This window comes from Arachis hypogaea, chromosome 14, assembly GCF_003086295.3.
Source record: "Arachis hypogaea cultivar Tifrunner chromosome 14, arahy.Tifrunner.gnm2.J5K5, whole genome shotgun sequence".
Lineage (NCBI taxonomy): Eukaryota > Viridiplantae > Streptophyta > Magnoliopsida > Fabales > Fabaceae > Arachis > Arachis hypogaea.
In genome coordinates this window covers 90,862,151-90,880,256 of record NC_092049.1, presented here as the reverse complement: position 1 = coordinate 90,880,256, position 18,106 = coordinate 90,862,151, and the positions used below count along the sequence as shown (strand labels likewise).

General features: G+C 37.2%; 1 non-coding gene across 1 annotated transcript; it reads right to left on the bottom strand.

Moving 5' to 3' along the window:
* Positions 1-10,118: 10,118 nt before the first annotated feature.
* LOC112746696 (small nucleolar RNA R71) lies at positions 10,119-10,226 on the bottom strand. Its single transcript, XR_003174566.1, has one exon. It is a non-coding gene; the product is annotated as a small nucleolar RNA R71 (small nucleolar RNA).
* Positions 10,227-18,106: the final 7,880 nt, after the last annotated feature.

Sequence of the window (18,106 nt, the reverse complement as noted above, 5' to 3'; positions counted from 1 at the left end):
TTTTGCCAGTAAAAGATTTTATAAAAATAGTTGCGTTGTAGATACAGTTTCTAAACCAACAGAAATCCCTTCGTACAAACGTTTTGGTTGTCACAAGTAACAAACCCCTTTAAAATTGATAACCAAGTATTTAAACCTCGAGTCGTCTTCTCAAGGAATTGCAGGGAGGTATGTTCTTATTATTGGTTATGAGTCTTGTAAATTAGGGGTTTTTAATGTATAAGATAAAAAGCGAGAGTAGTAAATGGCAAGAAAGTAAATTGTATTAATTTAAATAGATAATAAAACTCTTGGCAAGGTATAAGAACTGGAAGTTCTATCCTTATCAATTGTGATGAGAATTGGATTTTAATCCCACTTTGTTAACCTCTAACTATGAAGGTAAATCAAGTGGACTAATTAGCTTGATCCTCAAGTCCTAGTCAATCCCTGTGGGAAGACTAGCTTTAGAGCGGTCTAGATCAATTAGTAATCTGCCAATTTCAACCACTGCTTTATTTGACAGCTCAAGCGTTACCAATTACTTAACCAAAGCCAAAAGGAAGAAAATATCTAAATTAAATTAAAAGCAATCTTAAATAGAATAAAACAATTATAAATATGAAATTCCTCAAATTGCATTTAAACATAAATTTAAGTCCTAACATGGAAAGATTTATGAATCAAATGGGCAACATAAGTAATTAACAAATAAAAGTATTAGAGTATCTAAAAGTAGAAGAGAAATATAAATTAAAGAATATTGAATCTGAAATTGAGAAATAACCATAAACTGAGAGGAATCCTAATTCTAAAAATCTAAATCCTAAATCCTAAGAGAGAGGAGAGAACCTCCCTCTCTAAAAACTACATCTAAAACTAAAAATTATGAATTATGAGCTTGTCTTATGAATGGATGCATTCCCCCACTTTATAGTCTCTAATCTGTATTTTCTGGGCCGCAAACTGGGTCAGAAACAGCCCAGAATTCGCTGGTTGCGAATTCAAACACGCTGATTTTTCGTCACTGCGACGCGTCCGCATGGAGCACGCAGTCGCGTCATATAGCGTCAGGGAAACTATGGCATATTATATATCAAATCGAATCCCCAGATGTTAGCTTTCCAACGCAACTGGAACCGCATCGTTTGGACCTCTGTAGCTCGAGTTATAGCCGTTTTAGTGCGAGAGGGTCAGGCTGACAGCTTTGCAGTTCCTTCAGCTTCTTGTATTCCTTCCACTTTTGCATGCTTTCTTTCTATCCTCTGAGCCATTCCTGCCCTGTAATATCTGAAATCACTTAACACATATATCAAGGCATCTAATGGTGATAAGAGAGGATTAATATTAGCAAATATAAGGCCAAAGAAGCATGTTTTCAATCATAGCACAAATTCTGTGAAGGAATTGTAAAACCATGCAAATAGTATGAATAAGTGGGTAAAGAGTTGATAAAAACCACTCAATTGAGCACAAGATAAACCATGAAATAGTGGTTTATCAACCTCCTCACACTTAAACAATAGCATGTCCTCATGCTAAGCTCAAGAGAAACTATAAAGGAGTGAAGAGGAATGATAGAATGTATGAAATGCAATCCTATCTATATGAATGCAACTACATGCAAAATGTTTTTATCTACTTGGTTTAAAAATAAATAAGTTCTCCAAGACAAACATAAATCAGATTTCACTAATTCAAATTATACAATAAAAGACAAGTAAACTTGTAAGAAGATAGCTCATGAAAGCAGGGAACATAGAATTGAGCACTGAACCCTTACTGGTAGTATATATCACTCTAACTCTCAAGTGTCTAGGGTCAATCACTCTACTCTTCTCTAGTCATGCTTTCTAAAATTTGTTCTTCACCTAACCAATCAACAATATTTAATATACCAATGCAAACATCATGAGGTCTTTTCAAGGTTGTAATGGGGCTAAGGTAAGGGTAAGGGTATATGTATATGGCTAAGTGAGCTTTATAAATTGAATCTTTAATTAACCTAAGCTTTCACCTAACATACATATACTCTATATAACTCTAGAATCATGCCTAGCTACCCACAGTCTTCATTTTTGCATTACATACTCATGTATCAATTTTAATTTCATCACATATGTATTGATCTTTTATTAACTTAACATTGGGGTAATCTTGTCCCCTTATTTATTTATTTATATTATATATTTTTTTCTCTTTTTCTTTTTCTCTTTTTTTTAGAGAGACATGAAAACTGGAATAACATATCAATGCGTATGGAATTTTTAATTTTCTGTTTTACATGAGTAGGCACCCAAATTTTCCAATATTCAAAATTAGAAACATGATACATTCCCTTATTAACCCAAGTTCCCACAGTTTTTCCACACTTAGTTGATGCACAATCTCTATCTTAAGCTAACCAAAGATTCAATTGGGGTTTTTAATTTGTTTTTCTGCTTAAGGCTAGTGATGTGGTAAAATATAGAATAAATGGGGATTAAAAGGCTCAAAGTGGCTGACAAGGGTGATTTAAAGGGTAGGCTTATTTGGGATAAGTGAGTTAAAATCAAACAATGGCCTCAATCATATGCAAGCATCTAAATACACTAAATAATGGACATATAGATTGGAACAAAATATAGATTACAATCATAGAGAAGAAAATACACAGGAATAAAATATTTATGGTTAAATAATGTAACCATATAAATAAGCTCAAATCTCACAGGTTGTGTGTTCTTTAACTCAAAAACCATGTTCCAAATACAACTTCAAACAAGTTTTAACATAATTTTTTTTTTCAATTTAAATTAGTGAAAATTTTCAAAGATAGGGTCTTAAAAGAATTTTATTACTTTAACCAAGTAGTAACTAGATGCATAAAATCAAACAAATATGCAAATGCAGCAACTAATTTAACAAAGAAAATTAAACATTGGTGCTAAAATATGAAGTGACTAACTCATGGAAGTCAGTATCGACCTCTCCACACTTAAAGATTGCACCGTCCTCGGTGCATGCTAAGATGTGCAGGTGGACGGGCTATTCCAACTGGCACTTTTCTCCGAAGATTTTGCAGATGGACTTGTCTGTCTCCCTATGTAAACGTCTTCGGTTCTCTTCCTGGTGGCCATCCTGAAAGAAAAAGGGAAGAAAGGTAACCAAATAATAAAGATAAGAAAATAAATGAAGTATGGTTGGGTTAATGCCAAATGATAAGGGTCTCATTTACATGGAAGCTTCAACATGTACGTGAGAAAACAATAGAAGCCATAGCATACCAATGGTAAAAAAATTTGTAACAATGGGGAAGAGTGTGGGTAATGAAAATATCAATATAAGTTCATGTCAATGCAAATGAAGTGCAAATATTATAAAAGATTGGCATTGGCAGATAATTAATATCATCCCACAGTGTAAAACAAGTTACTAAAAATAATTCAAGAAAAGATGCAACAGTTGACTAAGAACATTTAACACCAAAATGAAAAAGGTCGTCTTATTCAAAACCCCAATTATGAAATCCCTTCTCGCCCACTTCACACCTCGGAACGCACCGTTCTTATAGAGAGAGAGAGAGGCGCTTTCACATCTTCTTAAGCCGAAATGAAATGGCTGGGGAGAGGGAAGGTTCCCTTTTTTTAGTTTTAGGGTACTCCGGGAAACAGATCCAGTGGAGACGGGATGGGGCCTGTAGCTCAGAGGATTAGAGCACGTGGCTACGAACCACGGTGTCGGGGGTTCGAATCCCAAGATGCTCTATTTTTGTATAGAAATAGATTCGCTCAAAAAGAACGCTAAAAGAGTTTAATCGTAAAAAAGAGGATTTTTTACGTAAAAAAAAGGAAGATGGATTCGTGTTCACATACATAAAAATTATATAGAAACAAGAAAAATCTTGGATTACTTTTTGAAAAAGTCAAAATAAGTTTTTTTTGAGTAATAAGACTATTCCAATTACAATACTCATAAAGAAACAATCTTAATAAATGAAAAAGGGGTGGATCTTTCTGTAAAATAATAAATTTAGAAAAGAAAAATAAAAATATGTACAAAATTAAAATGCAATGAATGAAATATGTAAATAAATTAAGTAAAATAAAAAGAAAGATAAGAAGAATGAGAAGTGAAAGAAATAAAGTAAGAAAGAAAGAAGAAAAGATAGAAGAAATTAGGATTAGAAAAGAAAAGATAAGATAATTGGCGCTGATCTGAATAGGTTGTGCGACGCTGGCGACGCGGTCACGTGGGTGACGCGGTCGCGTGGTGCGTAATAAGGTTAAGCGACGCGGACGCGTGGGGCATGCGGACGCGTGGCCTGATTTGTGCGATTGGCGTGAGTGCAGCCTCGCGTTCGTGCAACTCTCTGTTTAAAATACATTTTGCCAAATCTTAGGGTGACGCGATCGCGTGGATGGCTATATTTTGATAATGACGCGGCCGCGTGGGACACGCGTTCGCATGGTGAGGCTTGGGCTTCCAGCACGAGTCTAGCCCAACTCCAGCTCAACTTTCTGCCATACACCCTTGTTAAGTCGATTTTACAGAGCCACGCGTTCGCGTGGGTGACGCGGACGCGTGGGAGGCATATTTTCCACATGACGCGGACGCATCAGCGACGCGGTCGCGTGGGGTAAAATTATGCTACAGGCGCGCCTCCAGCCACGCTTTCGCGTGACTCTCTGTTCAATTTATTTTCCTCCTAACGCACTGGTGACGCGGACGCGTCAGCGACGCTGTTATGAATGTTATGCAAAAATGCAGAATGCAATGCTAATATGAATGTTATGCAAAACTTCAGGTTCAATAAAATAAAATAAAATAAAACTTAAAAACAAATAAAACTAAATAAAAATGAAAAAAGAACGATCATACCATGGTGGGTTGTCTCACCTAGCACTTTTAGTTATTGTCCTTAAGTTGGACATTTGGGGAGTCCTCTGTTATGGTGGCTTATGCTTGAACTCATTCAAGAATCTCCACCAATGTTTGTGATTCCAATGGCCTCTGGGATCCCAAACTAGGCACAGAAAGCCTTCAAGTAAGTTAAAGCAAGTGACAAGGCCCCAAGAGTGTTGATTTCTAGACTGAATTCCGGGGTCCCAGACCTTGCTTTTGCACCCATCTTCTTGTTGATCATCATTTTTCCACTTGGGTGGTGAACAGTCAGAATTCTCACTGAGACATCCAAACAGCTTCCTAGACCCATTCAGTTGAGCTTTATACCAACCTTTGCGTTTAAACTTAAAGCTTCCATCCATAATGAACCTTGCAGGACAATTCTTACCACTGGCCATCTTCCTCTTACTCTTAATGCCACAAAGAGCTCTAAGTTGACCATCCGTCTCCAGTAGCCCATATTCAAGTGGGATTAGAAAGCTAAGGGATATGAATTTTACCCACTTGAATGTTGTGAAGGATGATGGCAACTTAGGGGGAGGGGTCTCCAATAACTTAGGCAAGGTGATTTTAAGCTCCACTCCCTTGTGCTCTTTGACAACTTCCACCTCTTTGCAAACTTCTTTGATTTCAACCTCTTCCTCTTGGTAGCCTTCTTCCAATTCAATCTCTTCTTCATTACTTACCAAGGGCATGGGAGGCTATGCTTCTTCTTCTTTAATCTCCATCTCTTGACCGACCTCTTCCAAGTCCTTAATCATGGTATGCCTTGGAGGTTGTACACCCTCCTCAGCATCAATTTCAATCGCCTTGGAAGGAGGTTCTATGTCTTGACTTTCCCATGGAGGTTCAGCATCTCCTAAGTCTGCAACCACTTCTTCCTCTTCAATAATTACAGCTTCCTCCACTTGTTTCAGTACAAAGTCATGCTCCGTACTGTCCACTGGAGTTTCTAGTATCTCCTTCATGCTACGTTCTTCATTAGATTGTCCACATGAAGCCATGGGGGGTTTCTTGAGTGTCTGAACGTCGGGAAGCTAATTGATTTATTGCTTGATTCAATTGATGAAGTGTGGCATTAAATTTTTCACATGTTTCCTTGAGTTGCTCCGTTGATGCTTGGGGTGATGGATATGGACATGATGCATAGGGAGGTGGTGGTTCTTGGGAGTAATTGGGTTGGAATTGGGGTGGTTCTATATATGGTTCATATGGTTCATAAGGTGGTTGGTATGATGGATGTGGGTTAGGGTCATATGGAGGTGAATGATGGTAGTTGGCTTGTGAGTGTGGTAGTTCAAAGTTGTGTTGAGGAGGTTCATAGGCATATGATGGGGGTCCATCATATCTATCATCTTGGTATGCATCGTGGAATGGTCTTTGTCTGTGGTACTGTGGAAGGTGTTGTTGCCGGAAGGGTTGATCAGATCCTCGTGGCTCCTTCCATCTCTGATTGTTTTGACCTTGATGCATGTTCCTGTTATAATTTCCATTCCTTGTAACAACATTGGAACCAAACTCAAAGCGAGAGGGGTGAGAATTCATAATAGTAAGTAAAAATTAAAAACAAAAATAAAAACAAATTTAAATTAAAGTTTATTGAAATTTAAATTTTGAAAATTTAATTTTTGAATTTTAAATTTTGAAATTTTGAAATTTGAAAAAGTCAACAATATGAGAAAAAATTAAAAAAGATTTAAATTTTGAAAAGGTTTGATTTTTAAAATTTAAAATTTAAAATTTAAAATTTGGATTTTGAATTTTGGATTTTTTTTAATTTAATGGGGAAAGAGAAAAACAATAAAATGACACCAAACTTAAAATTTTTAGATCAAAACGAAGAAAACAACTAAGAACAACTTGAAGGTCAAGATGAACACGAAGAACATATTTTTTGAAAAAATTTTTAATAACTAAATAAAAACCAATAACCTCTAAATTTACGAAAAAGAAAAAATAAAAACAAAAATAAAAACAAATAAACAGGTAAAAAGCAAATATTTACAATAACCAATAATAAGGCACACGTTTGCAATTCCCCGGCAACGGCGCCATTTTGACGTTAGGATTTTTGCCAGTAAAGAATTTTATAAAAATAGTTGCGTTGTAGATACAGTTTCTAAACCAACAGAAATCCCTTCGTACAAACGTTTTGGTTGTCACAAGTAACAAACCCCTTTAAAATTGATAACCGAGTATTTAAACCTCGGGTCATCTTCTCAAGGAATTGCAGGGAGGTATGTTCTTATTATTGGTTATGAGTCTTGTAAATTGGGGGGTTTTTAATATATAAGATAAAAAGCGAGAATAGTAAATGGCAAGAAAGTAAATTGTATTAATTTAAATAGATAATAAAACTCTTGGCAAGGTATAAGAACTGGAAGTTCTATCCTTATCAATTGTGATGAGAATTGGATTTTAATCCCACTTTGTTAACCTCTAACTATGAAGGTAAATCAAGTGGACTAATTAGCTTGATCCTCAAGTCCTAGTCAATCCCTGTGGGAAGACTAGCTTTAGAGCGGTCTAGATCAATTAGTAATTTGTCAATTTCAACCACTGCTTTATTTGACAGCTCAAGCGTTACCAATTACTTAACCAAAGCCAAAAGGAAGAAAATATATAAATTAAATTAAAAACAATCTTAAATAGAATAAAACAATTATAAATCTGAAATTCCTCAAATTGCATTTAAACATAAATTTAAGTCCTAACATGGAAAGATTTATGAATCAAATGGGCAACATAAGTAATTAACAAATAAAAGTATTAGAGTATCTAAAAGTAGAAGAGAAATATAAATTGAAGAACATTAAATCTAAAATTGAGAAATAACCATAAACTGAGAAGAATCCTAATTCTAAAAATCTAAATCCTAAATCCTAAGAGAGAGGAGAGAACCCCCCCTCTCTAAAAACTACATCTAAAACTAAAAATTATGAATTATGAGCTTGTCTTATGAATGGATGCATTCCCCCACTTTATAGCCTCTAATCTATTTTCTGGGCCGCAAACTAGGTCGGAAACAGCCCAGAATTCGCTGGTTGCGAACTCAAACACGCTGATTTTTTGTCACTACGACGCGTCTGCATGGAGCACGCGATCGTGTCGCCTAGAGTCAAGCCAATTATGGCATATTATATATCAAATCAAAGCCCCGGATGTTAGCTTTCCAACACAACTGGAACCTCGTCGTTTGGACCTCTGTAGCTCGAGTTATAGCCATTTTAGTGCGAGAAGGTCAGGCTGACAGCTTTGCAGTTCCTTCAGCTTCTTGTATTCCTTCTACTTTTGCATGCTTTCTTTCCATCCTCTGAGCCATTCCTGCCCTGTAATCTCTGAAATCACTTAACACACATATCAAGGCATCTAATGGTGATAAGAGAGGATTAATATTAGCAAATATAAGGCCAAAGAAGCATGTTTTCAATCATAGCACAAATTTTGGGAAGGAATTGTAAAACCATGCAAATAGTATGAATAAGTGGGTAAAGAGTTGATAAAAACCACTCAATTGAGCACAAGATAATCTATGAAATAGTGGTTTATCAGTCTTTTCTTGTTTTTCATATACATTCTTGAAACATTAATGTCTAAAGAATAAAAATTTTTAAGTTTGGTGTCTTGCATGTTTTCTTTTCTTGAAAATTTTTCAAAATAAGTTCTTGGTGTTCATATTGACATTCAAAGTATTCTTGGTGTTCATCTTGACATTCATAGTGTTCTTGCATGCATCACATGTTTTGATCCAAAATTTTCATGCATTGAGTCTTTTTTATGTTTTTCTCTTTCTTTATTAAAATTCAAAAATCAAAAAAATATCTTTCCCTTTTTCACTCATAAATTTTCGAAAATTTGAGTTGACTTTTTCAAAACTTTTTAAAATCAAATTATTTCTTATGAGTCAAATCAAATTTTCAATTTAAAAATCTTATCTTTTTCAAATCTTTTTCAAAAATCAAATCTTTTTCATTTTTCTTTCATAATTTTCGAAAATTCCAAAATGATTTTCAAAAATCTTTTTCTTATTTTGTTTCATAATTTCAAATCTTTACTAACAATTAATGTGATTGATTCAAAAAAGAATATTAACTTTGTTATTTGCCTAATAAGAAAGGTTCAATCTTTAAATTTTAAAATCAAATCTTTTAGTTTCTTGTTAGTCAAGTAATCAACTTTAATTTTCAAAATCAAATCTTTTTAAATTTCTTTTTCAAATCTTTTTCAAATTAAGTTTCAATCACATCTTTTTCAAAATTTAATTTCAAAATCTTTTCTAACTTTTTATCTTTTCAAATTTGATTTTCAAATCTTTTTCAATTAACCACTTAACTTTTTGTTTGATCTTTATCTTTTTCAAAACTGCCTAACTAACTCTCTACCTTTAATTTTCGAAAATCCCTTCCCCCTTTTTTCAAATTTCTTTTTTTTATTAACTAATTGTTTTAACTTTTAATTTAATTTGATTTCAATTTTAATTTTCAAAATTTAACTTTAAATTTTATTTTTAATTTAATTAATTTTCGAAATTCCCCCTCTCTCATCTCCTTCTAATTATTTATTTATTTACTAATACTTCTCTTCATCTCAAAATTCGAACCCTCTCTTCCTCTTGGTGTTCAAATTTCTCTTCTTCTATTCTTCTATTCTTATACTCACATAAAGGAATCTCTATACTGTGACACAGAGGATTCCATATTTTCTTTTGTGTTCTCTTCCTTTTCATATGAGTAGGAACAAGGATAAGAACATTCTTATTGAAGCTGATCCTGAACCTGAAAGGACTCTGAAGAGGAAGCTAAGGGAAGCTAAAGCACAACTCTGGAGAAAATCTGGCAGAAATTTTCGAAAAAGAAAGAGACATGGCCGAAAATAATAACAATGCAAGGAAGATGCTTGGTGACTTCACTGCACCAAATTCCAATTTACATGGAAGAAGCATCTCAATCCCTGCCATTGGAGCAAACAATTTTGAGCTTAAGCCTCAATTAGTTTCTCTGATGCAACAGAATTGCAAGTTTCATGGACTTCCATCAGAAGATCCTTTTCAGTTCTTAACTGAATTTTTGCAGATCTGTGATACTGTTAAGACCAATAGGGTTGATCCCGAGGTCTACAGGCTTATGCTTTTCCCATTTGCTGTAAGAGACAGAGCTAGAGTACGGTTGGACTCTCAACCTAAAGATAGCCTGAACTCTTGGGATAAGCTGGTCACGACTTTCTTAGCCAAGTTCTTTCCTCCTCAAAAGCTTAGCAAGCTTAGAGTGGATGTTCAAACCTTCAGACAAAAGGAAGGTGAATCCCTCTATGAAGCTTGGGAGAGATACAAGGAACTGACCAAAAGGTGTCCTTCTGACATGCTTTCAGAATGGACCATCCTGGATATCTTCTATGATGGTCTGTCTGAACTATCTAAGATGTCATTGGACCATTCTGCAGGTGGATCCATTCACCTAAAGAAAACGCCTGCAGAAGCTTAAGAACTCATTGACATGGTTGCAAATAACCAGCTCATGTACACTTCTGAGAGGAATCCTGTAAGTAATGGGACGCGTCAAAGGAAGGGACTTCTTGAAATTGATACTCTGAATGCCATATTGGCTCAGAATAAAATATTGACTCAGCAAGTCAATATGACCTCTCAGAGTCTGAATGGATTGAAGGAATCATCCAACAGTACTAAAGAGGCATCTTCTGAAGAAGAAGCTTATGATCCTGAAAACCCTGCAATAGCAGAGGTGAATTACATGGGTGAACCCTATGGAAACATCTATAATTCCTCATGGAGAAATCATCCAAAATTCTCATGGAAGGATCAACAAAAGCCTCAACAAGGCTTTAACAATGGTGGAAGAAACAGGTTTAGCAATAGCAAGCCTTTTCCATCATCCACTCAGCAACAGACAGAGAACTCTGAGCACAATCCATCTAACTTAGCAAATATAGTCTCTGATCTATCTAAGACCACTTTAAGTTTCATGAATGAAATAAGGTCCTCCATTAAAAATCTGGAGGCACAAGTGGGCCAGCTAAGTAAAAGGGTCACTAAAACCCCTCCTAGTACTCTCCCAAGCAATACAGAAGAAAATCCAAAGAGAGAGTGCAAAGCTATTGATTTAACCATCATGGCCGAACCTACAAGGGAGGGAGAAGACGTGAATCCCAGTGAGAAAGACCTCCTGGGACGTTCAGTGATCAATAAGGAGTTTCCCTTTGAGGAACCAAAGGAATCTGAGGCTCAATTAGAGACCATAGAGATTCCATTGAACCTCCTTATGCCATTCATGATCTCTGATGAGTATTCTTCAGATGTCACTAAAGAGCAAGTTGCCAAGTACCTTGGTGCAATCATGAAGCTGAATGCCAAATTATTTGGTAATGAGACTTGGGAAGATGAACCTCCCTTACTCATCAATGAACTAAGTGATTTGGATCAACTGAGATTGCCTCAGAAGAAACAGGATCCTGGAAAGTTCTTAATACCTTGTATCATCGGCACCATAACCTTTGAGAAGGCTCTATGTGACCTTGGATCAGGGATAAACCTCATGCCACTCTCTGTAATGGAGAAACTGGAAATCTTTGAGGTACAGGCTGCCAAATTCTCATTAGAGATGGCAGACAAATCCATGAAACAGGCTTATAGACTAGTAGAGGACGTGCTAGTAAAGGTTGAAGGCCTTTACATCCCTGTTGATTTCATAATCCTATTCACTGGGAAGGATGAGGATGAATCCATCATCCTTGGAAGACCCTTCTTAGCCACAGCAAGAGCTGTGATTGATGTGGACAGAGGAGAATTGATCCTTCAACTAAATGAGGACAACCTTGTGTTTAAAACTCAAGGATCTCCTTCTGTAACCATGGAGAGGAAGCATGAAAAGCTTCTCTCACTGCAGAGTCAACCAAAGCCCCCACAGCCGAACTCTAAGTTTGGTGTTGGGAGGTTCCAACCTTGCTCTGATTATCTGTGAGGCTCTATGAGAGCTCACTATCAAGCTATTGACATTAAAGAAGTGATTGTTGGGAGGCAACCCAATGTTATTTAATCAATTTTATTTTATTTTCTCTTTATTATTATTTCGTGTTTTATTAGGTTGATAATCATGTGGAGTCACAAAAACTACTGAAAAATAAAAAAAACAGAATGAAAAACAGTATTAAAAATAGCACACCCTGGAGGAAGAGCTTACTGGCGTTTAAACGCCAGTAAGGAGCATCTGGCTAGCGTTTAACGCCAGAACAGAGCATGAAACTGGCGTTAAACGCCAGAAATAAGCAGCAATCTGGCGTTTAAACGCCAGGATTGCACCCAGAGGAAAGCTGGCGTTAAACGCCAGAAACAAGCTCTATTTGGGCGTTTAACGCCAGAAACAAGCATGGAGCTGGCGTTTAACGCCAGAAACAAGCATGGAAGTGGCGTTAAACGCCAGAATTGCACAATAAGGGAGTTTTACACGCCTAATTGAGGTAGGGATGTTAAGTCCTTGGCCCCACTTGATCTGTGGGCCCCACAGGATCCCCACCTACCCTTCTTCTCTCCTCTTCCTACCTTTTCATAACTCTCTTCTCCAAATGCCCTTCACCAATCACTTCAATCACTCTTTCCCATCACCCCCTCACCACTCACATCCATATTCTCTTCCCCATAAACCCCACCTACCTTCAAATTCAAAATAATTTCCCTTCCAAACCTAACCCTAAATGGCCGAACCCTAAACCCCTCCCCACCTCTATATAAACCCCTCATTCCTTCTTCTATTTCTCACAACACAACCCTCTCTTCTTCCACTTGGCCGAAACCTACTCTCTCTCCCTCTCCTCCATTTTCTTCTTCTTCTACTCACTTCTTTCTTCTTTTGCTCGGGGACGAGCAAACATTTTAAGTTTGGTGTGGTAAAAGTATTGCTTTTTATTTTTTCATAACCATTTATGGCACCTAAGGCCAGAGAAACCTCTAGAAAGAGGAAAGGGAAGGAAATTGCTTCCACCTCTGAGTCATGGGAGATGGAGAGATTCATCTCAAAGGTCCATCAAGTCCACTTCTATGAAGTTGTGGCCAAGAAGAAAGTGATCCCTGAGGTTCCTTTCAAGCTCAAGAAGAATGAGTATCCAGAGATCCGACTTGAGATCCAAAGAAGAGGTTGGGAAGTTCTCACCAACCCCATTCAACAAGTCGGGATCCTAATGGTTCAAGAGTTCTATGCAAACGCATGGATCACTAGGAACCATGATCAAAGTGTGAACCCAAATCCAAAGCATTGGCTTACCATGGTTCGGGGGAAATACTTAGATTTCAGTCCGGAAAATGTAAGGCTGCCTTGCCAATGATTGAAGAGAACGCACGCCCCTACACAAGAAGGGTCAACTTTGATCAAAGGTTGGACCAAGTTCTCATAGACATATGTGAGGAAGGAGCTCAATGGAAAATTGACTCAAGAGGCAAGCCGGTTCAATTAAGAAGGCATGACCTCAAACCAGTGGCTAGGGGATGGCTAGAGTTCATTCAACGCTCAATCGTTCCTATTAGTAACTGGTCTGAAGTTACTATAGACCGGCCCATCATGATCCATAGTATCATGATTGGGGAAGAGGTGGAAGTTCATGAGATTATACCTCAAGAACTCTACAAGGTAGCTGACAAGTCCTCCACTTGGGCAAGGTTAGCCTTTCCTTACCTCATATGCCACCTCTGCAATTCAGTTGGAATTGACATAGAGGGAGACATCCTCATTGAAGAGGATAAGCCCATCACTAGGAAAAGGATGGAGCAAACAAGAGATCATGGACCTCAACATGAGCATGAGGAAATTTCTCACCATGAAATCCCTGAGATGCCTCAGGGGATGCACATTCCTCCACAGAATTATTGGGAACAAATCAACACTTTCCTAGGAGAATTAAGTTCTAACATGGGACAACTAAGGGTGGAGCACCAAGAGCACTCCATCTTCCTCCATGAAATTAGAGAAGATCAAAGAGCTATGAGGGAGGAGCAAGAAAGACAAGGAAGAGACATAGAGGAGCTCAAGAGCACCATTAGTTCTTCAAGAAGAGGAAGATGCCACCCTCACTAAGGTGGACTCATTCCTTAATCTCCTTGTTTATTTATTTTTCTGTTTTTTAATTTTTGAGCTTTATGTTTTATTTATGTTTGTGTCTTTACTATATGATCATTAGTGTCTAAGTGTCTATGCCTTAAAGTTATGAATATGAATCCATCACCTCTCTTAAATGAAAACTGTTTTAATTACAAAAGAACAAGAAGTACATGATTTCGAATTCATCCTTGAAACTAGTTTAATTATTTTGATGTGGTGGCAACACTTTTTGTTTTCTGAATGCATGCTTGAACAGTGCATATGTCTTTTGAAGTTGATGTTTATGAATGTTAAATATGTTGGCTCTTGAAGAATAAGGAAAAAGGAGAAATATTATTTGATAATCTGAAAAAATCATAAAAATGATTCTTAAAGCAAGAAAAAGCAGTGAATACAAAAGCTTGCAGAAAAAAAAAATACAGCAAGCAGAAAAAGCCAAAAGCTCTTTAAACCAAAAGGTAAGAACAAAAAGCCAATAGCCCTTAAAACAAAAAGGCAAGGGTAATAAAAAGGATCCAAGGCTTTGAGCATCAGTAGATAGGAGGGCCTAAAGGAATAAAATCCTGGCCTAAGCGGCTAAACCAAGCTGTCCCTAACCATGTGCTTGTGGCGTGAAGGTGTCAAGTGAAAAATTGAGACTGAGCGGTTAAAGTCAAGGTCCAAAGCAAAAGAAGAGTGTGCTTAAGAACCCTGGATACCTCTAATTGGGGACTTTAGCAAAGTTGAGTCACAATCTGAAAAGGTACACCCAGTTATGTGTCTGTGGCATTTATGTATCCGGTGGTAATACTGGAAAACAAAGTGCTTAGGGCCACGGCCAAGACTCATAAAGTAGCTGTGTTCAAGAATCAACATACTGAACTAGGAGAATCAATAACACTATCTGAATTCTTAGTTCCTATAGATGCCAATCATTCTGAACCTCAATGGATAAAGTGAGATGCCGAAACTATTCAAGAGGCAAAAAGCTACAAGTCCCGCTCATCTGATTGGAGCTAAGTTTCATTGATATTTTGGAATTTATAGTATATTCTCTTCTTTTTATCCTATTTGATTTTCAGTTGCTTGGGGACAAGCAACAATTTAAGTTTGGTGTTGTGATGAGCGGATAATTTATACGCTTTTTGGCATTGTTTATACAGAGTTTTCAGTATAATTTAGTTAGTTTTTAATATATTTTTATTAGTTTTTTAAATAAAATTCACATTTCTGGACTTTACTATGAGTTTGTGTATTTTTCTGTGATTTCAGGTATTTTCTTGCTGAAATTGAGGGACTTGAGCAAAAATCAGATTCAGAGGTTGAAGAAGGACTGCAGATGCTGTTGGATTCTGACCTCCCTGCACTCAAAATAGATTTTCTGGAGCTACAGAACTCCAAATGATTCGATCTCAATTGCGTTAAAAAGTAGACATCCAGGGCTTTCCAGCAATAATAATAGTACATACTTTGATTAAGGATAGATGACGTAAACTGGCGTTGAACACTAGTACCATGGAGCATTCTGGAGTCAAACGCCAGAAACAGGTTGCAAAGTGGAGTTAAACGCTAGAAACAGGTTACAAACTGGCGTTCAACTCCAAGAAAGACCTCTACACGTGTAAAGCTCAATGCTCAGCCCAAGCACACACCAAGTAGGCCCTAGAAGTGGATTTCTGCATCATTTACTCATTTCTGTAAACTCTAGTAATTAGTTTAGTATAAATAGAACTTTTTACTATTGTATTGAGATCTTTGATCAGTTTTATGCTATCTTAGACTTTCATGGGGGCTGGCCTCTCGGCCATGCCTGAACCTTGTTCTTATGTATTTTCTACGGTAGAGTTTCTACACTCCATAGATTAAGGGGTGGAGCTCTCCTGTTCCTCATGAATTAATACAAAGTACTACTGTTTTTCTATTCAATTCAAGCTTATTCCACTTCTAAGATATTCATTCGCACCCAAGAATATGAGGAATGTGATGATTATGTGACGCTCCTCATCATTCTCACTTACGAACGCGTGCCTGACAAACACTTCCGTTCTACATGAAAACAAGCTAGAATGAATATCTCTTAGATATCTAATACAGAGGACCGAGTCCGAGATATTAGAATCTTCGTGGTAAAAGTTAGAACCCATGGATGGCCATTTTTGAGATCCGGAAAGTCTAAACCTTGTCTGTGGTATTCCAAGTAGGATCTGGGAAGGGATGGCTGTGATGAGCTTCAAACTCGCGAGTGCTGGGCGTAGTGACAGATGCAAAAGGATAGTAAATCCTATTCCAGTATGATCGAGAACCGACAGATGATTAGCCATGCAATGACAGCGCATTGGACCATTTTCACAGAGAGGATGGGATGTAGCCATTGACAACGGTGATGCCCTACATAAAGCTTACCATGGAAAGGAGTAGGAATGATTGGATGAAGACAGCAGGAAAGCAGAGGTTCAGAGGAACGAAAAGCATCTCTACACGCTTATCTGAAACTCTCACCAATGAATTACATAAGTATCTCTATCCTATTTTAATTATCTTTTAGTATACTATAATCTCTTGATACATTTGAATCCGCCTGACTAAGATTTACAAGGTGACCATAGCTTGCTTCAAGCCGACAATTTCCGTGGGATCGACCCTTACTCATGTAAGGTTTATTACTTGGACGACCTAGTGCACTTGCTGGTCAGCTGTGCGAAGTTGTGACAAAGAATTAAAATTATGAATGTGCGTATAAAGTTTTCAGCGCCATTACCAAGGAATGGAACCGTCACGATTTCTGCGCACCACACTTGCAGGTGTCTGATCCCTCACTGGCGTTTGAACGCCAGAACTGGACATGGATTGGGCGTTTAACGCCAGATTCCTACCCTTTTCTGGCGTTTGAACGCCAGAACTAGACGTGGATTTGGAGTCTAACACCAGTTTCTCACCTGTTTCTGTTGTTTGATTGCCAGACCTATTCCTCTCTGGGCTCTTACTGTCCTCAAAGGGATTTTGTGTAGCAGGTTGCTTCTCCTCTGTCAGCTGTTCTTTTCTTGGTTTTTTGCTGCTTTGAGTTGAAGTGTTTAGTATTTTTGCACTTCTTAATTGAACTGCTTGGCACTCCTCTGTTATCTGTTTTGATAACTGCTGTTTTGTCTGATTCAATTGTGATTCCATATTCTTGTTAGCAATTCTGGTCTCTTGTAGCATCTCCTTAAATTCTGCTAACTGCCTTGTTATAGAAGATAATTGCTGATTGAGTTCAGCAACTTGTTCCTAAGGACTAAAGTCAGTTGACACTTCCTTAGCTTCTTCTTTTATGGAGGACTCATTACTTATGTACAGATGCTGATTTCTAGCAACTATATCAATAAGCTCTTGAGCCTCTTCAACAGTCTTTCTCATGTGTATAGATCCACCAGCTGAGTGGTCTAGAGATATCTGAGCTTTTTCTGTAAACCCATAGTAGAAGATGTCTAATTGCACCCACTCTGAAAACATTTCAGAGGGGCATTTCCTTAGCATCCCTCTGTACCTCTCCCAGGCATTATAAAGGGATTCATCATCCTCTTGTTTAAAGCCTTGGATGTCCAGCCTTAGCTATGTCATCCTTTTTGGAGGGAAATATTGATTCAGAAATTTGTCTGATAACTGTTTCCATGTTTTTATGCTTGCTGTGGGTTGGTTATTTAACCACCTCTTAGCTTGATATTTTACAGCAAACGGAAATAGTAACAGCCTGTGTACATCCTGATCTACCTCCTTGTCATGCACTGTGTCAGCAATTTGCAAGAACTGCGCCAGAAACTCAGTAGGTTCTTCCTGTGGAAGACCAGAATAGTGGCAATTTTGCTGCACCATGACAATGAGCTGAGGATTTAGCTCAAAACTGCTTGCTTTGATGGGAGGTATATAGATGCTACTCCCATATGCAGCAGTAATGGAGTTAGCATATGACGACCCCAGAGTCCTTCTGGACTGTTCATTTCCATTTAGGTCCATGATGGATAAAATGGAATTGATATGAATTGCAAATAAAATGTATTTTTGTTTTTATTTTAATAGAATCAAACCGAATAATTAAAATTAAATAAAGATAATAAGATAAAATAAAATAATTAGAAAATAAAATATAAATTTCGAAAACTAAGAGAAAAATAAAATTGAAAACTAAA